The sequence below is a fragment of the Canis lupus genome, chromosome 1, assembly GCF_011100685.1.
Source record: "Canis lupus familiaris isolate Mischka breed German Shepherd chromosome 1, alternate assembly UU_Cfam_GSD_1.0, whole genome shotgun sequence".
Classification (NCBI taxonomy): domain Eukaryota; kingdom Metazoa; phylum Chordata; class Mammalia; order Carnivora; family Canidae; genus Canis; species Canis lupus.
The window spans coordinates 115,826,974-115,845,955 of record NC_049222.1 but is presented as its reverse complement, the minus strand read 5'-3'; the positions used below and the strand labels follow the sequence as shown (position 1 = coordinate 115,845,955).

The following is an 18,982-nucleotide window of genomic DNA, read 5'->3' as shown; positions in this document are numbered from 1 at the left end:
AGCGCGCGTGCGCACTGGCGCGTGCCCGGTAGGAAGCAGCCCAGAGCGCGATTCCGCGCGCGCGCGCGTTCGAATGAGAAAAAAAAAGTCTCCCCGCGGGGGCCCGCGGCATTTAGGCCCGTGTTGGCCAGCGAGCGCGCGTGCGCGAGCGCGCAAAGACGCCCTCCTCGGCCGCTCCCCTCCGTTGGGGGTCTAGCGCACAGCTCCGCTGTCCCCGCCTCTCCCGAGGCTCGCGCCCTCGGGGTAAGTGCCTCGCGCCCGGCGGAGAAGGGCGGGTGAGTCAGCCGGAGGAAGGTTGGAGGTGGACAGGATTGGGAGAAAGGGAAAAACCGCCCTCGCGGAGCCTAGAGCTCGGCTACCGGGCTGAGAGTCTGCAGAAGACACGCCTCCATCCCTCACGCCCCTCGGGGCTGCGGAAGTGCTCTGGAGACTGGAGCGGCAGCGAGGCGACAGGTGGACTACCATTCCCAGAAGGCGGTGCGGGGCTGCGCCTACTGCTCCCGGCAGTACCTGCGCGTCAGGCCTCTCTTTTTTTTTTTTTTTTTTTTTTTTTTCAGTTTGCTGCCGCCTAGGGCGAAACTACAGTTCCCAGGAGGCTTCGCGCGAAGCGGCTTGGAAGTGGGCAGCCTGGAAGTCACTCGGGCCACTGGAGCTGGCGGCGTCTCCAGCGAGCAGCGCGGGGCCGGACGCCGGGTTCGTGGGGCCCGCGGGGCGGGCAGCTAGGACGCCCAGGTATGTGGCTTCGGGTGCAGGGGCGGCCTCACGCAAGGGTGGCGGGGGGAATCGATGTCCGCTCGGACCCCGAGGTCAGCGCGGGCTGGAGACCCGGCGGACGGCCGGGTGTGGGCACCGGTTGTTGGGGGCGGGGGCGCCGGACTCACGCCCTCCGGACCTGGCCGGACCTGTGCCCGCATGGCTCAACTTTCGGGACCTGCTCCCCGGCACTGTATGGTGGAGCATGGAGTGGGAGTCGGGTAGCGGTGGGTTCGCGTCCTGCCTCTGCCACTCGGGAGCTGCCATCTAGGGAAACCGCACCGAACCTCAGTTCTCCCTTAGATAAAACGGAAGGAAGAGTGCCTTTTGCTGGGCATTCTATTGAGATGTTGAGATATGGCGAATAAAGCATTTGGCACATGGAAGGCATTTACTACATGTTTGCGCTATTGTTGGCTCCCAAGAAATAGGGTGAAGGTATTATCTGTAGCATAGGATTAGTTGAGGGTGTGCGTGTATGGGGCCAAGTCCATACTTAGCACTCAGTGCAGGATGGCTGCTGTTAACTGAAATTATTTTGTGAGCTTTGGTTTGGAAGGAAGAGACCCAAATTCAAATTTAGGCTCTGCCATTTATCAGCCGTGTGACCTTGGGCAGCTGACTTCACCTCTCGCTGGCTCGGTTTCCCTGTCTGTAAAATGGGGGTTTTGATAGCAGCCACCTCATGGAGTTGTTTTGAGGATGCGGTGAGAACATTGTGTGTAAAGTGCTTAGAACAGCAGTTGGCGCATAGTCGGCATTCAATAAATGTTATCATTTATTCAGCATTTTCCCTGCGTCCCAGAGACCCTCTGAGGGTGGGGCTCTGACTGTAGTCTCCGTCAGGCCTCCTGGGGAGACCTCCCATCTAGTTGATTTCCTCTCCTGCAGCCTCAGGTTCCTCATTTGTAAAATGGGATGACAGCATCAGTCTCATAGGGTTGTAAGCATTTGCTGAGATTGTATTCCTAGTCCAGAGCCATCTCTTACTAAGTAGCAGCTCTCATGTATTATAATTGTTCTTCAGTGTTCTCCATCTGGCCTAGAGACTGTCTCACTGTGGGCTGTGACATGACAGCCCTGAGCTCCCCCACACGTTCACTCCCAGCCTCAGTGTCCCATCTGTGAAATGGTAGTCACAGGATTTTGTGCCAGGGTTGTTTTGATGATTCCAGGAGATAATTCATGTTTAGCGTTTAGCACAGGGCAGGGTGCATAGTAAGCACTTAATAAACATATCTTGTTTCTCTTAATAGGTCTTGGCTGCTTTTGTTTATTTACAGAGCAGAGCAGGAATGAGATTAGTGCCCTCCCCCCTAATTTTTATTCACCAAAGATTGAATTGTGGAACATTCATAGTATAAGAGCCGGAGGAGAGATGGCACTGGCCTGCTGTCAGCCCCCCTCTGCTCACCTCTCCCACACTCCTCCCCCCAAGCCAGCACGTTCACCCCAGTTCTTTATGTATCACCCCAGGGCTGCAAGTATGTGACTCTGTCTCAAGGCTATATTAGCCCCCTGAGTTCCAGCTCTAGATGCGGAGCCTCTGCTTCCTTGATGTCCCCTGATAACTGTCCCCTGGGCACCATGAACTCAGCATGTTCAACCGAAACTTCTCTTCTCAGACCCAGTAGTCACAACCATCTCCGCAAATGGGCCAACAGTGACCTAGTTGCCCAAGCCAGAAACTTGGGAGTCACTCTTTTCCCCCAGCCTTCCCAGGTCTAGCTGATTGGCAAGAAGGATGGCGCTGCCATTTCATAGAAACGACATATTCATTGGCCCATCATGGTCTCCCATCTTGTGGACACCCAAAGCCCATTTTGGGGACTGGAGATGGTCTTTCCCGACGAGGTTGAGATGTTTCTTTTAGATCATCAAGGATTAATGCATGTAAAACATTAGTAAGGGGTGGAGAAGACAATATGGACTTGGCCTGATTATGGTGGCCCCAGCTGTGGCATAAAGATTTGATTTCCAGGGGGCCCATCCCTCCTCTCCCCCCCACGTTTTGGGCGAGTCATTAATTTCTTTCTCAAAAGTTATACTCTGTCAGTGAGTTAGAATATTCTGTATGGGAAGGCAGCCATCCCGGGCATTTGGGGAGGCAGCGCACATGCCGTTGAAGAGGCTGGGAAGGGAATTTATTATATCCCTGTGTAGGTTTAAGTCTGTTGGCAGAAACCTGTCATTGTGATTTCATTTGATGATGGGAACCCGTGATCTGAGTAACATTTGTGATGGCCACCAAATTTACCTATTTTTTTTTAATCCGAGGATATAAAGCAGTGACTTTTAAAGAAATCTTGGTCTTCGTTGTTAGTGACAACAGCACATGGCTTTTTAGCAGTCTGTGTGGAATGGTCTAAGAGTTAAATGTGAGCCTGTTTTTCAGACATTGCAGTTGTCAGGTGGTAAATCAAAAATGGAATTTAGAATGTGCAGTAATTGGCGCCTTTTTTCCCCCCTGTAAAACCTATTTAGCTGATAGATTTCAAACTTAGATTTAAAAAAATGATGCTAGTTATGGTAATAGCTTAACCTTGTTATGGGTTTAACTCGCAAAATCTAAATTAAATGTATTTATGTTTTAATAAGAGAATTAAGCCATCATCTCCTTCAAAGCGTCTGTTTCTAGCTTTTAGAATGAGAGGCTACTGGCCCAATTCATGCGTCTGTGCTTTCTTTAAGACTGTTACTGCTCCCGTTGCTCAGGAGGGCTCTGGTCATGGACTTGATTTGTGTGTGTGAGAATGGGTTGGATTTGGCTTTAAAAAGGTTATGCACGCTCCTTGTAACATTTCAAACAACACAGAGAAGTAAGGAAAATAGTAGGTACCGCCCTCCACTCTAAAATCCCCTCCCCAGGGATCCCTGGGTGGCTCAGCGATTTGGTGCCTGCCTTTGGCCCAGGGCGTGATCCTGGGGTCCCAGGATTGAGTTCCACATTGGGCTTCCTGCATGGAGCCTGCTTCCCTCTGCCTGTGTCTCTGCCTCTCTGTGTGTCTCTCATGAATAAATAAATACAATCTTAAAAAAATAAGATAAAATAAAATCCCCTCCCTGGAAAGTAATCATTTACTCAGGCAGGGAGTATTTATTAAGTATCTGCTGTCAGGATTGGAGATACAGTAGTGAACACAACGTATATGCTTTCTGCCCTTGGCAAGTTTGGTAGATGCGCTCTCCCTTGCCTTTTTCTGTGCTTGTAAGGATCTGTGTATGCATCTATTGATTGTTTTCTTCTTTCTGCCTCACCACTCCCGCAAAAGGGGATCAAGACACACATATTTGTGACTTGATTTTTTCAATTAATAAGGGGGCATATTCCTTCAAGTCATTGCATACAGATCTGACTCATTTTTTTCTAAAGATTTTATTTTTAGGGGATCCCTGGGTGGCTCAGTGGTTTAGCGCCTGTCTTTGGCCCAGGGCGCGATCCTGGAGTCCCGGGATCGAGTCCCACATCGGGCTCCCGGCGTGGAGCCTGCTTCTCCCTCCTCCTGTGTCTCTGCCTCTCTCTCTCTCTCTCTCTCTCTCTCACTCTCTCTCTCACTCTCCCTGTGTCTATCATAAATAAATAAATCTTAAAAAAAAAAAGATTTTATTTTTAAGTCATCTCTGTGCCTATCGTGGGGCTCGAATTTAGAAGCCCGAGATCAACAGTCGTACACTCTACCAACGGAGCCAGCTGGGTGCCCCTGACTCATTCTCCTTAACAGCTAGACCCACATTCTTCAGTATGAAGAGACCACGTTTTAGTGCACCTTTCCGCTGTCGCTGGACATTTAGGTTGTTTCTGGGATTTCTTTTAGCTTTGCAAAGACACATCCAGTAAGCAATCTAGTATGTAGGCAGTAGAGCATAGAGGCTAAAGGAGCTTGGACAGTGAACAAGACAGGAAGATCCTCATTGTCCTAGGGTTTACGTTCTAGCTGGGGAGACCCGTGATAGACCAGGTAATTTTAGATGGTTTAAGTATCATAGAGGAAATAACAGGGTGAGGGGATGGAGTGGCTGATGGGGCAGGCTGGTGGGCGGGGAAGGGCTGGTTACTGTAACTCGGATGGTACAACCTGCATGAGCAAGAGGTACCAGCTGTGCCAAGAGCTGGGGGAAGAACATTCCAGGCAGCAGGAACAGCCAATACAAAGGCCTGGCGGTGGGAGTGAGTTGGCTACAAAACAGGATCATTGTGGCTGGAGAAAGGCGAAATCCCATTTTTCGAGTTCACACTGCTTTAATTTCTGTGAAGTAACGATAATGATAATAATAGCATCTAACATTTCTCAGTGCTTACTCTGTACTAGTCGCCTTCCTAAGCATTCCACACTTTTCCCTAGTGAATTCCTCACAAGACTCCCATGAAGTAGATAAGTGTATGGGACTCAGTTGACAAACGAGGAGCCGATCCCAGACCTCAGACTCTGCCCACACGCCAAAGTGCCCCTCGTCCTTGGCCATCCTCATGAGGCCCAGGCGAGTTTACGGAGTGGATGCAGCATTTCCTGCCCAGTTGCCTGCCATACAGAGCGCTGCAGGCTGTGTTTAGTACCTCCATGTGGCAGCACGAGTGGTCTGGGGATGTTGTGGCATCGTCTCCACTGATGGATTCACAGGGGTCAGTTTCTGGTGGGGTGTGGGGTTGGTTTCAGAATTGAAGGCCTTTTAGCAGAGCCTGTCCTCAAAAAAACAAGGTTTCCCGCCTGAGGCATGGAGAGTGGATAAGGTGAGTGTCCCATCTGGGTGAGCTCTGAAAAGGAGGACTTGGGCTGGCAGGGGAGAGAGTGTTTCCAAGCACCAGGCCTACATTTTTGAGTGTCAGTGTATCAAAATACTGTCTAGCAACTGCAGAGCTACCAGGTCCTGCAGGGGCCCCAGTACCCTGCTCTTGCCACTGTGACTCTGTCCATTTCGATTTGCTAAAGCCTGGGCCTTATGGGTTGCATGAATGAAGGGCAGGCCTGGCGAGGTGTGAAGACAGTAGCGGGCCCTTTTCAGACCAGGAGAAGTGTGGAGAGCCTCTTTTATCCAGCCATCTAGGAAACCTTTTTTGTCTACCTAGCCTGCATGCCAGGCACTGACAGTATGAAGTCGGATGAGAAGACACTGGCTTTCAAGGGTTTGCAGCAGTATTGTCCATTAGAAGTATAACATGAGCCACTGATGTGGATGGACCATACACAGAACTTGAAATTTTGTAAGGGCAACATTTAAAAGAACACGAAGTGTAAGAAATAAGTTTTAATAATGTATTTCATGTGGTCTAAAACATTATCATTTCACATGTCATCAGTGGAAAAATTATTGATATGTTTTAGTTTTTTTTTTTTCATGTTAAGTCTTCAAAATGCGGGCAGCCCCGGTGGCACAGCGGTTTAGCGCCGCCTGCAGCCCAGGGCGTGATCCTGGAGACCCTGGATTGAGTCCCACGTCAGGCTCTCTGCATGGAGCCTGCTTCTCCCTCTGCCTGTGTCTCTGCCTCTCTTTCTCTCCCTGCATCTCTATGAATAAATAAATAAAATCTTTAAAAAAAAAAAAAAAAGTCTTGAAAATGCAGTGCATGTCTTACGCCTTCAGCACATCTCTGTTTGCGCCAGGCATGTTTCACGTGCTCGTAGCTGCACGTCTTAGACAGTGTGAGCAGAGGGCACGAGACTCACCTGTAAATCAAGGGTGGTAGTTCACGGTGCTAGACCGAAGATGCGTTTTATCTTGGTGAATAAAGGCTGGTGCTGGATGAAAAGCATATTTAACCAGAGGTGGGTATAGCTAACCTCACAGCTGTCCTCCATCAAAGGTGCCTTCTGGGCCTGGCACTGTGCTTAGTGCTTGACAGGTGTGACACACATTCTGAGGTGGCAGGGACCGTGACTCTCCCTGTCGTATGCATGAGGAAGCTGAGGTCTGGCAACATGAGGCCCCTCGCTTGAGGTTAGGAAGTGGCGGAGGCAGAATTTGAACTCCGGTCTGGAGACCAGACTCTTAAATCTGTGTCGTATCTGCTATATTAGTGTTTGAGGGGAATGGGCTCTGAGTTTGGGGCAGTAAAAACTACAGGAAGGATTCATCCTATAAAATGGATTCACAGAGTTTGTCAGCATCGATCCTCGAGTCTTTGTTGTTGCTGGGGTAGACCTGAGTGACTGTCTCTCTTCACTTTAAGCTCTAGGTTTGGTGGAAACAGGAAAGAGGGGACTTTGGGGCCTGAGGAGGAGTGTGGCCTGGGACAGTGAGGGAGGCAAGAAAAGGACCCCAGCCTATTGAAAGCCCATCCTAATGCACTGCTTCTTTGGGGGTGCCTACGGGGGTGTTCAGTGGTTAAGCGTCCGCCTTTGGCTCAGGGCATGATCTTGGGGTTGTGGGGTTGAGCCCCATATTGGGCTCTTGGCTTTCTCTTGGAGAGAGCCTGCTTCTCTTCCCCCCGTCCCACCCATGTTCTCTCTCTCCTCTCTCTCTTAAATAAATAACATCTTAAATAAAATAAAATAAACTACTCTTTGGGAATGAAGCCTCTTTTCTCTTTCTGCCACTGACTCTTGTCCCTCGAGGCTGTGGCCCTCTGTGGGAGCCTGGTGGCATATCCCAGGGAGCCCAGCCACAGGGGCACTTACCCTGGCCTTTGCCCTGATCCAAAGAGGTATTGCTTGATGGGGGAGAGGGGAGGGAGGGATGCCACAGTGCTTTCCTCTTTCATCTGTGAGAATCATTGTTCTAGACTTCTAATTACTGTCCCCAGGATTCAGGGTTCCCCATCTCAGGGGCAGGATTAATCTGGGCCTCCTACCCAAACAAGGCAGGTACTGGAGCTTCTCAGTTTGCTCATGTCCCCAGGTAGTGGCCTGGTACCAGTCCCTGTCCCCATTTGGTGACTCAGGAGGGTTTTAACCTCTTCACCACTGTCTTCTCCTGCTGCTTGACAGTGCCTGGTTTGTAAAAGATGCTCAATAAAGTGTCTCTTGCCTGACCTAATGACAACTAGCCAGCCTTCACCGAGCTTTTACTGCGTATAAACATGCTGCTTTTCATGTAATTTTATGTAATTTCTCATTTAATCCTCATCATGACTCCATGGGTACTGTTATTCTTCCCCTTTCCCATGTAAGGAAACAGGTCCTGAGAGGTGCAGGTCTTAAAGCTGCCTAGAGTCCAAGCCAAGATTCAAACCCAAACCACTGGATCCAGAGTCCAGGCTCTTAACACTCACTCTGCAGTCCCTTGTGGAAGGACAGATGGATGAATGGGGTGGGTAGGCAGGACCAGACTGACCAGTTCCAGCCTCTCTGCTCCACGTGCGGACTCTGTCTTCCTGTTCTGGGATAGCCCTGTGTCAGGTCTCAGGCTCCTATGGGACTGGAGGCTTGATCAACACTCTGGGCATGAAATTTTTCTAGGATTCTGGAACGTGCACTCCCCATTTCTTTAACAAAAACTAACTGGTTATTTGATATTATTAAAGAGTTCTTATTTTTTAGGTGCCATAACAATACTGTGGTTCTGCTTAAGACAAAAGTCCTTATCTTTGAGACCTATGTTCTGAAATACTTGTGAACTGTAAAGGTGTCCAGGATTTGCTTCAAAATAATATGGACGGGCTGGGAGTGAAGGGACAGTGTGTATGGGTGAATAAAGATGAAGTAAGATTGGCCCTGAGCTGGCAACTGTTGAAGCTGGCGGATGGGGGATTATTATAGTCTTTTTTTTTTTTTTTTTTTTAACCTTTCTGAGTTTGAAATGTCTCACCATGAAAAGTTAGAAACAAGCACAACAAATTTCCCTCGAAATTTGTGTATTTTGAGCTCAAGTGTAGGTATGGGGGAGCTTCCTGGTTCTGCCCAGTTATCTTGTGTAACAAAAACAGGGTTTTTGTTTTGTTTTGTTTTGTTTTGTTTTGTTTTGTTGTTGTCATTTACGTTCTGGGAGTCAATACTTGTCTGGGGGCCTTGGAAACCCCTTTGGAAAAGCAGTGCCCGGGAGCAATGAGGACATTGGGAAAGGTTCCAGCAGCCCCATGCTCCCCCCCTGCTCGGGGCACTGGTGGTGGTGGCACTGGCCCTCGGAGCCGCTCTCAGAGGTCCCACTTCCCGAGATCCGCTTCCCTCGGGCACCTGACTGCGGGGCGCCGCCCACATTTTTTCCAAAGACGGGTTTCAACAGGAGGCCTCCGCTCCTCCCCCGGCCTCCCCTCAGGACAGCAGAGCACAGATCCTTCCTTTGATGGGTCTGTTAAGGCCCCACACAGAACCAGAAGCCAGCATTAGGTTTGCCTCTAGCACTGCAGCAGGAGGCAGGGAAGGTGCCCCCTTTCAGGTCTGCCTTTTTTTTTTTTTTTTTTAAGATTTTATTTATTGGGGCAACGCCGGTGGCTCAGCGTTTTAGTGCCGCCTTCAGCCTAGGTCGTGATCCTGGAGACCCGGGATCGAGTCCCACATTGGGCTCTCTGTGTGGAGCCTGCTTCTCCCTCTGCCTATGTCTCTGTCTCTGTCTCTGTCTCTCTCTCTCTTTCTCTCTGTGTGTGTATCTCTCATGAATAAATAAATAAAATCTTAAAAAAAAAGATTTTATTTATTTATTCATGAGAGACCCAGAAAGAGAGAGAGAGAGAGAGAGAGAGGCAGAGAAAGAAGCAGGCTCCCTGCGGGGAGCCCAATGCAAGACTCGATCCCAGGACCCTGGGATCATGCCCTGAGCCAAAGGCAAATGCTCAACCACCAAGCCATCCATGTGTCCCTCAGTTCTGACTTTTGACAACAGGAGGGGCAAGATGCAGCCTGTGACAGACAGACAGAGGGTGGTGCCTCGGACCTGATGCTGTTCCTGGTCAAGCCAGCAGTTAAAACTCCTTTACCACATATATGCACCCCTACACACGTGTGGAGGCTCCCATTGCATTTGTTCTTTTGGGAACTATCCCTCAACAGTGAATGGGGGACAGAAATCCCTGTTGTGGAAACGGCAGGAAAAGAGGACCCCCCTCATTTGGGGTCTCTGCTTATCGTCTGCCAGCCAGGGAGGTAGAGATGGCTGGCGGGAGCAGGAGCTCTGGTCTGATCCTGCTAGATAGAGGCCGGTGTTTTTTCCCTGTCATGATAAGTTCCTCTTTCCAATGCCCTGTGTCTACACCACACTCTTCGTTTGTGGGCAGGAACGCAGAACTCCCTCAGCCCCTCTGGCTTCCTCAGACTTCAGCCCCCCTCACCCTCTTCAGTTCTGTCTTCCTTTTTTCAGAGGCCCTGAGGTGAGTCCAGGGTGGAGAAAATGTTAGGAACACTGTCCCAAGCTTAGCTTGATTCCCCCATGTTTCTGGCATAGACCTGCACTGTGGGGTCTGAGGGTAGCGCACCCTAAATAGTGGCTCTGCATCTGCTTTACTCAGCTTAGCCATTCAGTGGGTATTCACGGAGCCGAGCACTCTTCCAGGCACCAGAGAGACAGCAGGGAACAAGACAGAGAAGCTTCTCCCCTCCTGGGGCTCTCTTTTGGGCAGGGATCCAGACAGTAAACAAGTAAGGAAGATGTGTGCTGTGTCACATGGTAAAAAACACTAAGCCGAGGAAACCAAACAGGGAAAGGGGATCTGAAGTATTGGGGGGAAGGGGAGGCTGAAGTTTCAGACAGGGTGGTCTGAAGAAGGGGAGGCAGTGTGAGCAGTGAGGGTGTCTAGGCAGAGGCAGCAGCCAGTGTAAAGGCCTGGGGGACAGGGGCCTTGTGAGGATTGAGGACCTCACAAGGAGGCCCTTGTGGCTGGAGCAGGGGATGAGGGCACAGAAGTGACAGCCCTACTGACCTCTTAGGATCAAACTTTTCTTTGAGATGGGAAGTTTTGCAGAGTTGATTGGTTTATTGTTTCATTAAATTGTGAAAACATGCATGGAACCAAAGGACCAAAAATAAGGCACTCACCTCCCTTGCGCAGAGGCCACCACCATTCCAGCTTGCTGGCGAGCAACTTCTTGATGCTGCACTGAGTGAATTTTCTGGCTTGTATTAAGTTGAGCCATATGAAATTACCTTTTTGCAGGTTAACAGTTTTTGAATATTAGCAGTTTTCTGAGGTTCAGCCAATAGCTTCCTCCGCAGAGCCCAACAGACCGGACCAATGCTTTCTTGCTGCGGGGGTTAAGGGGTCAGAAGTTAGGACCTCCTCGCCCTTTCTGCATCCCACATTGCTCTTTCAGTGACTGCAGTGAGTACAGAACCCCTGCCCCACCCATAGCCCCATACCCAGTCTTGCTGGTAAGCCCAGCAAGAGGCAGCCTCTTCCTGCAGGGACCTTCCCTGGGGGTGGCGTTAGTCATTCTTCGGCTTTCTGCATCTTGGTGCTACTAGTTTTGAAATCACAGCTAGCTCCCAGAGGGAAGGGCACTCCTGGACTCTTGCCGGAGGCTTGGCATGACTCACATGGTGGGGGTGCTCTCTGGGGCCCAGCAGAACTTCTGGGCCTTCTGGATCAGTAACTGGGCAGAGGAGCTGGCAGGGTGCCCAGCGTGGAGTGTCCGCGGGGTATCTCCTGGGATCCCAGAGGCTCAGGCTATGGGAGGAGGTCCGAGGAGAGACGGATAAAGGCCATCAACCCCTTGTGTGTGTCACACCCCTGCACTGACCAGTATCATGTCTCTAGAAGCCCAAGGCACTAGGCTGGGTTCTGGGTGTAAAATAGAGGTAAAGGAGTTCTGGATCCAGCTTTGGAGGAGCTTGGTCAGGAAGTTGTGTCAGTTGTATGTCTTTGGTTGCAAACAATAGTAGTAGCAACAGCAGCAAATAGATCATTTATATAACATCTACCTTATGCTAGGCACTGTGCTAGGCGCTTCCCACAAAGTGACTCATCCAAGCCTCCCAACAACCCTGTAAGGTAAGTACTCTTATTATTTCCCTTTTTGCAGGTGAGGCAATTAAATGACTTGCCCAAAGTCACACAAGCTGGCAAATGTAGTGGCCAGATTTGGACTCAGGGAGTATGACTCCAGAGGCCTCACTCCGAACTTTTTTTTAAGATTTTATTTACTTGAGAGAGAGAGAGATCACAAACAGAGGGGAAGGGCAGAGGGAGAAGCAGAATCCTGCTGAGCGGGGAGCCTGATGTGGGACTTGATCCCAGGACCCCCCGGGATTGACCTGAGCCGAAGGCAGCTGCTTAACCAACTGAGCCACCCAGACACCCTTACTCAAGCTCTTAATCACTGTGTGTTTCTGCAGTGGTTCTCAAACCTGAGCAGACCTCAGAATCCCCTGAATGCTTGTTAAAACACAGATTGCCAGACCCCACCCTGAGTTTCTAATTCAGTAGGTCTGGCTTGAGAATCTTCATTTTTAACAAGTTACCCAAGTGCTACTAGTGCTCCTGGACCCGAGAGCACATTTTGAGAATTACTGATCTACTGGAATAGGAAACCCAGATAATATTGGCCTGAAGTCAGATTTATGATCTCACATGACAAAGAAGCCTGTAGATTGGCAGTACCAGGACTGACTGATTAAGCACTTCCGCAATGCCTGTAAGCAAGCCCTTGGTGTTGTGCCACTCCGCCATCCTTGGTTTGTCTCCTGTGTCCTCGGACTCTCCTCATGGCCACAAGACGATTGCCACAGCTCCAGTGGTCACACCCTGATAAGGTTATATCTTGCAGCAGAAAGACAGCATCTATCTATTACTCACCATTTATCTCTAACAAGTGAGGAAACCTCGCCTAGACACACCGCCTCTCACATTTCCCTCAGATTTCATTGGCCAGCGTTGTGGCATGTGACCATGTCTGGGTAAATCATAGGTAAAAGCTGATTAGGATTTACTCTCAGGGCAGAGGCTGGAGGCATCCTTACCTGAAGCACATGACTGGTGGGACGAGAGTGGCTAGAGGAATAACACTGGAGTCCTATTTAGGAAAGGACTTGGAGAGGGGCTCGGAATTGGTAGGCAAATGAGTGGATCTGCTGCAGAAGTCAGTAAAACAAAAGTGGAAGCCTGATACCCATACATTTTCATGTCAGTGTATTTACTTTGTTTTATAATTACCTGACTCAGGACATTGCTTTTGTTCTCTACTCATGTCCACCTTCGAGAAGGTATACTCAGTCCCTGTACCATAGGAGATGTTGGTCTTGTTGAGAAATCCAATATTTTGTCTGAGGATCCAGGCAAATCCAAACTAAGTGATGAGGCAGCAGCCTCAGAGGCAGTGTGCAGGTTTGAGAGCATTTGCTTTGCCCAGAAGCACTTGGCTCTCCCTTCTCTCTCTGCTCTTGACCAATTGTTCAAGGTGGTCCTTGCAGAGGCTCAGTTTCCCCTCCTGAGGACTGGTTCCTAAGGTGGTTGGGTGGATGAAAGGAGAGGATACAGGTCAAGTCTTTACCTGTAGTCGCTGGTACGTGGTAAGTGCTCACAAGTATGACCTCTGCTATTAACAAATAGGACTTTATTTCTTTAAAGATTTTATTTATCTGAGGAGGGAGAGAGAGAGAATATGCCTGAGTTGTAGGGGTGGGGAGCATGGGGAGGAGAGGCAGACACCCCACTGAGTAGAGAGCCTGACAATAACACAGGGTTCTATCCCAGGACCCCGAGATCCCCACCTGAGCCAAAGGCATATGCTTAACTGAGCCTCCCAGGTGCCCCAACAAATGGGACTTAAGTAAGTTACCATTTAATAAGCCTGCCCTCCCCTTCCAACAGTATTTGAAAGTGACCATTCATTTTGTAGACTGAAGTTTTCTGTGGATGCCTGTTGCTCCTGCTTATGGACACAGTGTAAAGTTACTGCCCTGCAAGACTGCAGAGGGACTTGGAATAAGTGTGGGCTCTGGAGCTAAAGTGGGGCTAGTAGTGATCCTAGCTTCTAGGTTTGTTGATTGGATTCAGCGCACTCAAGTATGCAAAGCACTGAGAACACTGCAGTGTCTGGCCTACAGTGAGCACCTAAGACACACTGTACAGTTGACCCTTGAACAACTTGGGGGCCAGGGGCACCGACCCCCTTGCAGTAAAATCTGTGTGTAACTTTTGACTCACCCCCCACAAACTTGACTACTAATAGCCTACTGTTGACCCGAAGCCTTACGGATCGGATCACGTATTCACATTTTGTATGTTATGTGTATCGTATACTGTATTTTTAGAATAAAGTAAGCTGGAGAAAATGTTATTGAGAAAATCATAAAGAAGAGAAAATGCATTTACAGTACTGTACACAAGAACTGTATGAGTGGTCCTGTGCAATTCAAGCCCATGTTCTAGGACCCACGGTATTTTTTTTTTTTTTTTTTTTTTTTTACGGAAAAGAAGGGCAGTAAGGATCTTAATTTTTTCCCCCTTTAGTTTAGCTGCCCGTGATTTAACGCCATGACCACAATTAACCCTTATTTTCAAGGTAGAGGCTGAATCTGATTGAATCTGAGGGCAGCATGTCCTAACGCTAAGCTGATAGTTTTTGAGCATTTTTTTTGTGTGAGTTAGGCTAAGCCCTCACCCTACAGACCTCCCTAACTCTCACACTCACCCCATTTTACAGATGCGGCAACTAGGGCCCAGTGTGTGTATGTGTGTGGGGGTGGGGGGGGCGCGTGTCTCCTCTTGAAACTAGACCTGGTGCAGCAGCGGTTAGAACTGGAAACCCAGAACCGCTCTCCTGGGGTTACCTCGCCACCCCACCGCTTTCTTGCTGTGTGCCCTCCAGCCCGCGACGTCTCTGTTCCTGAACTTTCTCACCGGCGAAATAGGAATGATCATAGGGGACGCCAGGAGGGTGGCCGCGAGGGCCGGCGGGGGCACTGCGGCGAGGGGCTGAGCGGGGCGCGGGTGCCGGGGCAGCGCTCGGGCTCTAGCTGCGTCGGGCAGAGCCGCGGGGCTGTGCTCCCAGGGCTGGCGGAGGGGCCGGCGCGGTGCTTAATCATTAAGCTGCGCAGCCTCCGCGGGGGAGCGCGGCGGAGCCCGGCCGGGGAGGGAGCCCACCTCGGACCGGGAGCCTGCGGGCGGGCACGGGTGCAGCCCCGCGCGGCCGGCGAACAGGTGGCCGCTCCCGGCCGGCGCGCACCGGCGAGCCGCCTTTGTTACCTTTGAGCTGTCCCCGAGCCCATCCAGGCTCCTCAGACCACGTGTCTGGTGAGTAAGGAGCCCTTTTTTCCCCCTTCTTCCTCCCCTGCCTCCCCGCCGCGGGACTGTGGGCGAGACGGGCGCCCTGCGGAGCGCGCCTGCTGGCGGGAGCGGGCCCGCGCGGGGAAGCGGGGACCCCCGGCGGCGGGCGGCCGCGCAGGAAGCCGCCGGTGGGAGCTGGCGCGGCCGGTTCCCGTTTCCGCATTCCAGACGCCCGCAGCGGCCCGCAGGCCCCGCCCCGCGCCCCCCGGCCGCCCGCCGCGCTGGGGCAGGTGGCCTTGCCCTTGCGGGAGGAGAGCCGGCCCCGCGGCGCCCCCGGCCACCTGCCCCGGCACCTGCCCGGCACCTGCCGGCCCTGAGCTCGGGGCTCCCTCCCGCCGGCTCCGGGGTGAGTGACGCGCGCTAAGTTTGCTGGTAACTTGTGGAGCAGAGAAAGGTAATAATGTGTTTCTTGGTTTCGGGAATTCGACTGGTGGCTTTTTTGTTTTCTGTCCCCCGTGTCTCCCCCCCCGCCGCCCCCCGCATGAGATGTTTACCTGTCTGCTCCTAACTGTGAAGAAAGGTGGGCGGAGTGTTGAGGGAGTGAGAAGAAAGTGGAGGCTGTTGGTCTCCCCACCGCCCCCCAGCCCCAAGGAGTCCGGCGGTGCCTGCCGAGCTGCGGGGTGCGGACCTCTGCGCCCGCCGGCGGGCATCCCAGGAGCTGTGCCATCTCGGGCTGGTTCCCTTTCCTCTCTGGGCCTCCGGGTCCTCATCTGATGAAACGGCAAATAAGAGCAGTACCCACTCATCTTTCCAGTGAATCTTAGAACATAAAGTGCTCACAGCCTGGGCCCCGAGCCGTGTTGAGCGTCAGCTGTCCTTGGGTCCCCACCCCAACCTGCAGTCCCCCAAATTCCCTGGCCTTATCTGTGACTTCTCAACTGCTGCTGGCTGTACTCCAGCAACTGGGGCCTCCTCCTGTTCCTCCTCCTGTTCCTCCCTCAGGGCCTTTGCCCTGGCTGTTCCCTCTGTCCAGAACACTTCCCCCAGTATCCCCAAAACTCCCTCCCCTTTCGGGTCTCTGCTCAGATGTCCCCCTTTCGGCGGGGCCTCTGTCCTTACTAAATAGCACCTTCTCCACGACTCTTAGTCCTTTATTGTGCTTAATTTTTCTTCATAGCATTTATTACCACTTGACATACTGTTGATTATCTACCCCCACCCCCAACCCAGCTGTAAGCTCCACAAAGCACAGGGACTTCTGTCTCTATCCTTGTAGGCCAGTTCCTGGCATGGGGTAGATGTGGGATAAATTATTTTATGATTGAATTTATGATATCAGGAGCGTGATTGTCCAAGGATGGACAACTGTCCCCATTTGGGGTTTGAGTCAGAACATCGCCAACCCTGCAGCTATGGGGGAGATGGCATACCCACACCTTCCCTTTCATCCTCCTTGGGTCTCCCTCTCTAGCTTCCTGTCCCTCAGCCCCTTCAGGCTGTACAGCCTTGGCCCTGCCGGTGGCTCATCCCCAAAGCCTAGGTTCTTGTGGCAGGGAACCGATGGCCTTGGCCTTGGCCTTGGCCTTGGTGAGTGTGCAGGATGTGTGCGTGTTAATCCAGGTGGGGCAGGCTTCATCGAAGACACACATCCCCATGTATATGGAAAGCCCACTTTATCGCCAGGTCCTGCTCTGTGTTCCTGCAGTAAGGTCAGGGAATGCCTTGGAAATAAGAATTAACCGCCGGGTACAGTTTATTGGTCTTCCCTGCTTTAACGGGCAATAATTCTCGTTCTGGGGCTGAACAGATTTTAATTAAACGGTGAACTCGAAGAGTCTTTGTGGTAGCTGACACCTCTTCATCGGTCCTCTGGCTCCTGGTGTCAGCAATTGGTTCTGTAAAAATATGCTGGGCAGGGCTTCCCCAAGCTCGGTGGAGCCAGGTCAGCAGCCCTCTCGAATTTCTCCCAACAGCATGAAACACGGAGGGATTGAGGTGCTGATGGACTTCCTGCTGCATCACACATCATTACACCTCTGGGCCTGCCGCTATATTAAGAATGTGCAAAGTGTCAGAGGAGCTGCTCCCACAGCATTTAATTCTGCCCTTCAAGCTCCAAGTACGGTGGTTTTGGAGTTGGGTTGAGGCCCCTCCTGAGAGGCCATTGCTCAGGTCCCAGTGCTGCCCACGCTCTGGGCACAGTGCGTACCTTCTCTGGGCCTCTGCTTCCTTATCTGGAAAAGGGGAATAATTAACAGTTCCTGCCTGAAATGAGAAGTTGAAGTGAGATCAGGTGACCCAGTTAGCACTGTGCCTAATGCATAGAGAGCACTCACTAAATGGGGGTGATCATTTATGAATTAATTCCACGCCTCTTGTAAATTTTTTTCTGTCCCTATACTGTGGACTCCTCTCTGTGCTACCTCCATGTCACCATCCTCCCACAATCCTTCACTCATAGTAACAATCAAGTACTATACAGACCTTTCTATACTTTCCCCCATGGTTATGTAATCCTGTAGAGAGAAATGTTACACTGTAAGGGACAGTATTACCCTCATCTTCCTGCATTTTACATTTCTAACATGGCAATACCATGTAGAAATGCTTCAAGTTCTCAAGCAGCACTTGCATTTGCTCTTTATAATAGCTGCGTAAAACACAGTGGTGTGGGTGTACCATAATTTTGGCCAGGCCATTGCTGATGCGCATTCCCTTTGTTTCTGTGTTTTTTTCCCCCCAAATTACTATTTTTATTGATAGCCTTCTTTAATTAGATTGCAGGTATCCAACCTGCTTCGCTACCTTGTTAACTTAAGCTCTAAGCCTTTGCAAATGAATATGAAGTAGCATTAGCATAATGACACCTCTGGCCCAGAAAGGAGATGCATTTTCTGAGGGTTCTCACTGGGTTGGCACAATGTTGAACTGTCTACCTTAAATGCCTTTTGATTATAAAAGTGATTAATAGATTCATCACCCTCAATATAGATCAATATAGATCAGTTGTGCTTCATGAGTACCCTTTACAAAATAAGAGAGAAGTTTCATGTTTTTTCATTTTAAGGATCTTTGTTGTCAGCATGTGAGAGTTTTTGTGGGGCTCTTGGATCCATTGGCCCGTTTCTTTTTCAGGTGGTACTTTAATTACAGAATATATTTGGCTCTGTGAAACTTACAGTGGTATACCTAGATTGAGGTTTGTTCTACTTCTCTATTGCTGCATAACAAGCCACTCTAAACATAATGCCTTAAAATGACAAACTAGTTTACTGAAGCTCATGTGAATGGCTCTCCTGCCAGTCTTTTTTTTTTTTTTTTAAGATTTTGTTTATTTATGAGAGACAGAGAGAGAGAGAGAGGCAGAGACATAGGCAAAGGGAGAAGCAGGCTCTCTGCAGGGATCCCAAAGTGGGACTTGATCCTGGGACTCCAGGATCACTCCCTGAGCCAAAGGCAGAAGATCAAATGTTAAGCCATCCAGGCATCCCACCTTCCCTGATACCTTTAGCTGACTTCTACTTGTGGTACTTTGGCTAGAGAACTCCATGGTCTGACCGCCTGTCCAGAGAAGTCTTGGAAATGCAGTTTTTATTTTTTAATTCTTAAAAAAAGATTTTAAAGAATTTATTTATTCATGAGAGACACAGAGAGAGAGGCAGAGACATAGGCAGAGGGAGAAGCAGGCTCCCCCACAGGGAGCCTGATGTAGGACTCGATCCCAGGACCCTAGGATCACCACCTGAACCAAAGGCAGGCACTGAATCGCTGAGCCACCCAGGTGCCCAGAAATACAGTTTTTAAAGCCGAGCTTCACTCACCACCCTGAGTGAAGGATCAGTACTGAAGAAGGGAGAATGGACACACAAGTAGGCATCTAGATGCAGTCTGTTCAGCCAGCCTAAGAAGCAGTGAAGCAGTTTGTACTCATTTACCATCTGCTTAGTAAGTACTTGGGATAGGCAACAGACCTGGCCGCCTACAGAGGCTTCAAGTGTTGGGGAAGGAAGCACATCTGGGGGTTAAAACTGATCATTTACAGACCTTGACTAGATCATTGCTCAGCTCACACTTCCCATGTAGATGTTTGAAGTTAGACTAAAATGATAATAGTAATAAGGGCTTACCTTGTGTAGAGGACTATGAATCAACCCACTG

The 18,982-nt window shown here is 50.4% G+C and overlaps 1 protein-coding gene across 5 annotated transcripts in view; it reads left to right on the top strand.

Moving 5' to 3' along the window:
• Positions 1-96: 96 nt before the first annotated feature.
• SIPA1L3 (signal induced proliferation associated 1 like 3) overlaps positions 97-18,982 on the top strand; it is a 234,864-nt gene continuing 215,978 nt past the window's right edge. Inside the window, exons 1-2 of one of the 5 annotated variants that reach the window (XM_038529025.1) lie at positions 97-243; positions 558-732. The gene's annotated coding sequence lies outside the window, so the exon portion shown is untranslated. Of the gene's footprint in view, positions 244-557; positions 733-15,122; positions 15,279-18,982 lie in introns of those variants that run through there. The other 4 variants (XM_038529024.1, XM_038529020.1, XM_038529023.1 and 1 more) reach the window with 4 other exon arrangements.